Here is a 7,500-nt window from a genome sequence, read left to right as displayed (position 1 = left end):
TGGAGAGAGAGAGAAATGGAGAGAGAGAGAAACGGAGAGAGACAGAGAGACAGAGAGACGGAGAGGGGGTAGAGGTATGGGGAGTAGAGAAGGGAGAAGAGTGTGTTGTGTCAGGTTGGCTACATGGATGGATGGTGATACTAAGTCACAACACATGGGTGGTATAGCTCTGGCTGGCTGGTGGATGTGATGGAATGATTGTCGAGTAATAAAGGAATGGGTTACATGGAACAGATAGATAAAGCTAAAATAGATATTTAATAAGATTGCTAAGCCTGTCTAGGGATGGAGTGGTTCCTGACATAATTCTTTTTCCTAAGGTAGAGGGGCTTGTCTGTCATAGCAGGTATGGTGGATTCATTAACAACCACTGAGATAGAGGCTTTCACAGAGGTTTGCCTCAGAGTGAGAGGAAGCTAAAGTGAGAAGAAGCAAGGGTTAGGATTTTTTTTTTTTCAAATAATGAATGTCCAAGCTTTGTTAGGGACCTAACAAAGGACTGCACGCTGGAAGTAAAATTGTAGACCATAAAAATGAACAAAAGAAGAAAGCAAATTGGCTCATTATCAGTGGGATAGGACAGGTCACCCGCTGTGGTTACAACCCAGGCTAAATTAGAGCATGTGGGGGTATCTACCCCACATTTTCCTCGTCGTTCTTGAAAGCTTTTTATCCCAACTTATTTTAGGAGTGGCAAAGGTGTGCTTCTAATTCTGTCCCTTTCTCGCTCTTTTTATAGTGCTCAAATCTTGGCAAATACCGGTATGAGAAAGGTGCGCTCCACTCCTCTGTATTTCTCAGCAACAAGTTTAAGGGCTTGTACTGCTTCCACAGCCTTCTCACCTGCTGGGTCTAGCAACAGCTGTAACTTCATAGTTTGCAGGATGTGTGGCTCCTTGCTGGACTGCCTGCCGGGCCATCGGCACCGCCAGATGGCATGCCTTGATGTTTATAGATATCACCTTCATAACAGTGAGAATCTCGACCATGGCCCCTTGTAATATTTGTCACAGAGCTGGGGCCAGGGACTCAGTAAGAAAATGCTCACAGGCAGCATAAAATCACCCATTCTCTATGAGTGAGACAGTCATCAGTTTGAAGGGGGTGTTTATCTGTGAAGGGACATCTCCTGAGAGGGGAACTGAAGGGCTACAGCAGACACTGCCAGAGCCTGCCCACATACCCACCCTCCCCATTTAGTGTTGGCCGGCTTCGCTGCCAACAGCTGGTGCCTTGTTTCTCGTTCTGAGAACCTTTTGTTATTCTGCGGCTCCTTTGCCACCTGTACATCTGGTCAAAGTGCCAGGAAATGGAAGTCCGGGGAGCAGCCTCCACCCATGATTGACAGGCATTGATGCTACATACTTCAGCTTCCAGTTCCTCAGAGACAGGCATAGCATGCTTCAGTTTCTGGCACGTTGACTGACTTCTCTCCCCAGCATTACATCCCCATAGTCTTATAGCATATTCTGGGTTCATCTCTGGAAACTAATTCAGAGGGGGTGGAGAATCCCAAAGATAGTTGTTTGCCTCCAACTAAGGGACATGTTTGGGAAGGTTGGTGGTGCTCTGGGGAAATGGATGAACTCTCCTGGAGCTTGTTCTTTCTACAGAGTTGAGGGACCCTCTGGAGAGTGAGAAACAGGGGTGTGGGCCAGTCAGGATCAGGGTGGAGATTAGTGGAGTGACTAGACATCCAGCAGCATCCTCTCACCAGACTTTCCTCCTATGAGATAGGAGTTGGGGGTAAAAAGTACTGCAGGCACCAGAGGGTACCCGTATCTCACTCAGACCTTTAAATTCTGCCTGGTTTTGTTTTCTTCAAAGTATTTGGGTGGAGGGGTTGGAGGACCTGATTAAACTCTTAATTTTTGTTTGATTGAAGACCATGCCCCACTGTTGGAGGAAAATACCTATTTTGGGGATCTTTTTCCCCTCTGAGTGAGAGAGATTCCAGAGTGATTCCAGAGTTGAAGCCAGGAGACACGAAGACTCTTGGGGAAATAATGTCAGGGAATGCAGTCAGCCAGTGTGCCAGAAGCTGGTGAGCTCACTCTGCCTGTGCCTCAGGAACTGGAAGCTGAAGTATATCGATACCAAGTCCTGTCAGTCATGGCTAGAGGCTGCTCCCAGGACTTCCTTCTCCTGAACACTTTTCTTTTTCTCCTGCGAGGCAGGGTTTCTCTCTGTAGACTTGGCTATCCTGGAACTCTCTATGTAGACCAGGCTGGTCTTGAATGTATTTTACTTTTGAATGACTTGTGTGTTGGGTTTAGGATGAAGGTGGGTGCAGTGTGCACACACCCACCCCGGAAGTCATCAGAGAATTCTGAGGGAGTCAGTTCTCTCCATCATGAGGGCCCTAGGGACTTAACTCTGGTTCTTGGCTTGGTGACAGGCACCTGTACATGTGGAGCCATCTCACTAGCCCCTTGCCGGGTTTTGAAGCCTACACTGGGGTTACATTGTTGGTTTGTGCTTTGCTTCTGAGAACTTCTGTCAGACTGAGAACACAGCCATTCTCTCTGTGCATGAATCCCCTCACCCCTCTCTCTAATCCACACATCCACCCAGGAGATGCAGGCTTTCGGTTTTTGTGTCTGGCTATGACATTGTTTCTCTTTCAAGAGTCCCTACTGCTTGGAGCTAAGGAATTATATATTCCATTAATCCTAAAAATACCTTATTTATTATATTTCTGATGCTTGACACTATCTCTTTCCACTCTCTTGAATTCCTATCAGGAGTGTAATGATCTTTCTATCATTCATGTGAAACAAATCCCCCCTTGGTTCTATCTTCCAGCCTTCAAACTCAGCTGTATCTATCTAAACAGTGGCTTAGCCACCCCTAGCCCTGTAGCAGTTCAAATAGCCCCATTTTTGTTGTTGTTGCTGCTGTTTTTGTTGTTTCCAGACATTCTATTTTGGTTTTCTTCAAATACAAGTCACATTTACCCTCACTGGTTCTATCTTTTATTGGTTTTTGTTTTAACAGCCATGGCCTCTTGCCTGAGTGTTTTTCTCTCCGAAGATGACTCGTGGGTGTAAATATGGACTTACACTCAGCATGGGACACACCCTTTTGTGTTTGCTAGTGTTGTTCTAAGCTGGGTTCAACAGAAATGCTCCTGTTTTGTTCTGTCTTGTTTTCTGTAGGAACACAGGACACAGTGGATCACAGAAGTGCATAATCATTTTAGTTGTGTTATTGCCGGATGCCTGGACATAGTCGAGGTAACGGAAGCCTCCGTGTCAGCTCCTCTAGTCCTGTCTGTGGTGGAGCCTCCTCACCCTCTGCCTGGCCTTCCCTCACAGCCGTCACAGCAGCACAGATCCCACTGTCCTGAAGCTTCAGAGTCTTATCTCGTTGACAGATCTTTGAAGCCCGTAGGATGCCACAGGTGGAGCTCTGCGTTCATAAATATTTTTTGGAGAAATGAACCAGGAGAGACCTGTTCTGTAACATTATGTTGTTGTTGACTGTCATCTTTCATCTTTATCCCATAGGGCTTGGGAAGTGTGGACTCTGTTAACCAAAAGTTACTTCACTCCAGTGCACAGGTGAACACATCAGCTACTTCTCTGATAAGATGCTAACAGGCTGCACCAGCTGGGACCTGCCGGCTGCTTTTTCCACTGTACCTGGCAGCTAGGTGGTTATGGGATTACCATCTCTCTCCACTGTGTGAGCCAGGAATGATCCAATGGAAAAGATCATATAGCAACAATTTCAAATGTTTCTGAAGCCACAACAAGGCTGAGCTGGAAGCCAGGTTTCTTGGGTACACGAGGGTTTAAAATCATATGACAGCAAACAAGGGCAGAGCACTGTCAAGTTCGAATGTCTCCGGTCTGCTTGCCACTGCTCTCCTGTCTCAGCCATACATTTTCTGAGGGCCGTGACCACCACATACCTGCATTTACACACTCTAGTGGCCAAGCTGGAAATGCACAATAATAGGTTTGAATTGTTTTGATTCACTGACTTTCAAGTTAAAAACAAAGTCACATCCAGGTGTGAGGGTGCACACCTGAAATCCCAGTACACGGGGAGTCGGGGCAAGAGCATCAGGAGTTGGTCATTTCCAGTCACACAGCCAGCCTGGGCTGAATGGAACCTCGTCTCACAAAACACAGCAAAGGTAGAGCCACACCTGCTAATCAATGAGCTTTATCGGTGTAAATATAGGCTAGCTTAAAATATTATATTTTTGCTTTTATTTTGGCAAAGCCACTTTGGGTTTTTCTTTTCTCTTTACGGAATAAACTGCTTTGCTGCGGGTTTTCACGGTTTGAAACAGCTATCGTACTCTGCCCCCTAGTGGCTTTGTGATGAATTGTAAGCGCCTGTTCCAGGATTCAAAGACAACTTTCTTCATTTCTTGCTTTTATTGTTGCTCATAACCAAACACTTTCTTAAATCTGTACAACCTGTGAGGAAATGGAATGAATTCTGAGCATTATTTTCTTCTGGGAAGTAGCCAGAAGAACCTTCGTAAAGAATTAAGCCGAGTTTAGAGCTGGATCACATAGGATTTGGAAAGCGAAACGTCCTCAGTTCCGATTTCCTAGGCCATTTTTATCGGGGGGGAAAAACCTTCTGACACGGCTGATCAACACCCTGGCAGCCCTTCCTCCAGGTCTTACCAGTGAGAGCCAAGCCTGCCCTTGCCTGGCTGTCACACTATGGACAGACATCCCTCTCCTCCGGTGATTTGCTGGGAACTAGACATCAGGTCTGGAAATAGGAGTCCAGGAAAGGGTCCGTAGTTATTCCTGAAGGAAAAAGAAGTGACCCATGCCCTGACCCCAAAAGGCCCAGAGGAGCTGGCCAGGTGGACCTACGTTTCCTGCCCCCACACTTGACTTCAGATCCGAAACCTAAGGATGCCGAGAGTCCCTCTCTGTCTCCTTCCCCTGCCCTGCACACTTTCCACCATTTCAAGGCTGCCTGTGCCTTTGCTGCCCACCACCTGTTGCTGAGGAAAGCCCACCATTTGTGAACCCACGTACTTGAGTTAGGATAGTATGTAAATTTGTAAGAATAGAAAGCATAGCCAGGGTTGTCAACATGTGTGGAAAGGGCCACCATCCGGGCAGTGAACCTGGTGCAGTATGTTTTGTTGCTGTTCTTTGATTGTTTTTTGTTTTTTTTTTTTTGAAATGGGAGCTTGCTCTAGAGAGGAGTAGGAGTGGGGCTGCAAACAACAGTAATATAATCAATGCGGTGGAACTGTCACTTAACTGTTTAAGGTCTGTGGTAAAATAGCAAGACCAAAGGCAACCTGGGGAGAAAAGGGTTTATTTCGGCTTACAACCCTCAGATCCCACTCCATCACAGAGGGAAATCACGGTAGGAACTCTGGGCAGGAACCTGGACACAGAAATTGAAGCAGAGGGCATGGAGGAAGCCTTGTTACCAATTTGCTTCTCATGTCTTCCTGGCCGACTTTCCTCTGTTTCTCTCCTCTTCTCCCTCTCTCATACCATACCATAATATCAAAGTGTATTATTCTCTCATAAAATTACTCAGTTGATCCAACATCATATTTTTAAAAGGCCAATGTTTCCTTATTGTCCTGTATATAGAGCTGTCTAGACTTTCTACACAGTTCCATTGCTTTTATGCCTTCACTACAACACAGCATACACAACTTTCTAACAAATCTCTTTTTCCTCAGAATTGTGGTAAAATCCACAACATTTGTGACCTTAAACATTTAAGTGACAGCAAGATCCTGAGTTCAAGGCCAGCCTGGCCCGTAGGCTTAGATTTTTTTTTCTAAACTCCAAAGAAACCAGAAATTTCCACTTCATGTAGCTATAAGGCCAGATCCTGTCACAAAATGAATGCATGCACACACACAGGCACGTGCACACACACACACACACACACACACACACACAGTCAAATGTGGTCAGATACCTCACCAAAACAGATAAATATGGGAAAAAACTAACTATGTATAACATAGTTAATTCAGCACTTGCAAACTAAAACCGTAAGGCCCTACTAGCACCCATGAGAATGGCTAAAAGCCAACACTGATAACAATGTCAGCCTGAAGAAGCAGCAAAGGGACTGTGGGCTCTCCGAGCCGGAATGCAAAGCGCTGCAACCACTGTGGAAGGCAACTTTACATTCCACATTTAACTCAAATGTGTTAAAGACTTACGCTCACATAAAAAGGGCACATGAATGTTTGCACAGGCTCTCTTCATAGTAGTTGGAGCATAGCAACAAATAGCATGTCCTTCATTAGTAGGTAACTAATGAGTAATGAGCTGTATTCATATATACAATGGAAGACCCATACATACCGATGTGGAGAGAGCTCTCATTTAAAGAATGAAGGGTTGTTGCAGGGATATTAAAAAGAATGACAAGTTCCCATGCTATACCCTGCTTCTCTCTGGCCCCGGTGGTGGTCTCGCTGCCTCTGTCTCCATTTAGCCCCAACAGCGACAGATCGCAGTCCTCCCAGGTCCAGTTCGCTCGTCTTGGTGCTTCCTGTATCTTCTCAGCCATTTACCTCCAGCGGCAAGTTGTCACAAATCCCCCTAACCCAGTAAATCAAAACACTATCAGCTTATAATCAATCAGTCCGATTTATATATCAATAAATTCTCAATACACAAGATGCCCACACAATAAATTCAGGGCCAATTGATAATGGTACAAGCTGCCCACCTAGATTAGACAAGTTATTCCACTTATTCTATCCCTAGATGATATTATAGCTACCTGTGGATATTTAAAACCACTCAGAATCTGAATCATCCTGTTTGTCCTCCATTTTGCGTTCTCTCCCCCCACCCCCACCTGTCTTGCTCTCTGTCTCTGCAACTCTTAGCTCTGCCTCCCTTTTCCCTGTCCAATCACAGGCCTACCACTGTACTAATATTGAAATTAATTGGACAGGGAAAATCTTGGCACAAAGGGTTGGGATTGAGGAGTTAGTGCAGGGGTTAAGAGCCCTTGTTGCTCTTGCATAGGACCTGTGTTAGGTTTCTGGTACCCACTGTGGCTCACGATCATCTGTAAATCCAGTTTCAGGGATCTGATGCCTGCTTCTGTCCTCTATGAGCACCAGTGATGCACATGGTGCAAATTACAAACATGCCTGCAACACTCATGCACATAAATAAAACATTTTTTGAAGAATAAAAGGTTTATTCTGGTTCATGATTTAAGGTTTAGCTCTTCATGGTGGGAAGTTGTGGCAGCAGAAAAGTCAGTAACTATTCAACTCCTAGGAGACATGAAGGGAAAATAAATGCATATTGTTAAGAGAAAAGTGTTAGCTTCTGCATGCTGTGCCTTAGCATCTACTGACAGGGAGCACTGTAAACTAGAATTTAGAGAAAGAAAGGTATATTTTGGTTCATATTTGAGTGGATAATCTATCAGTGTGAGGAACACATGGCAACAGGAGCTATGGCAGCTGGTCACATGGTGTCCTTAGGAAGCTGCTCACATGGTGTCCTTAGGAAGCTG

Source organism: Mus caroli, chromosome 1, assembly GCF_900094665.2.
Source record: "Mus caroli chromosome 1, CAROLI_EIJ_v1.1, whole genome shotgun sequence".
Taxonomy (NCBI): domain Eukaryota; kingdom Metazoa; phylum Chordata; class Mammalia; order Rodentia; family Muridae; genus Mus; species Mus caroli.
The sequence above is the reverse complement of the archived record's forward strand: the minus strand, read 5'-3'. Positions refer to the sequence as shown.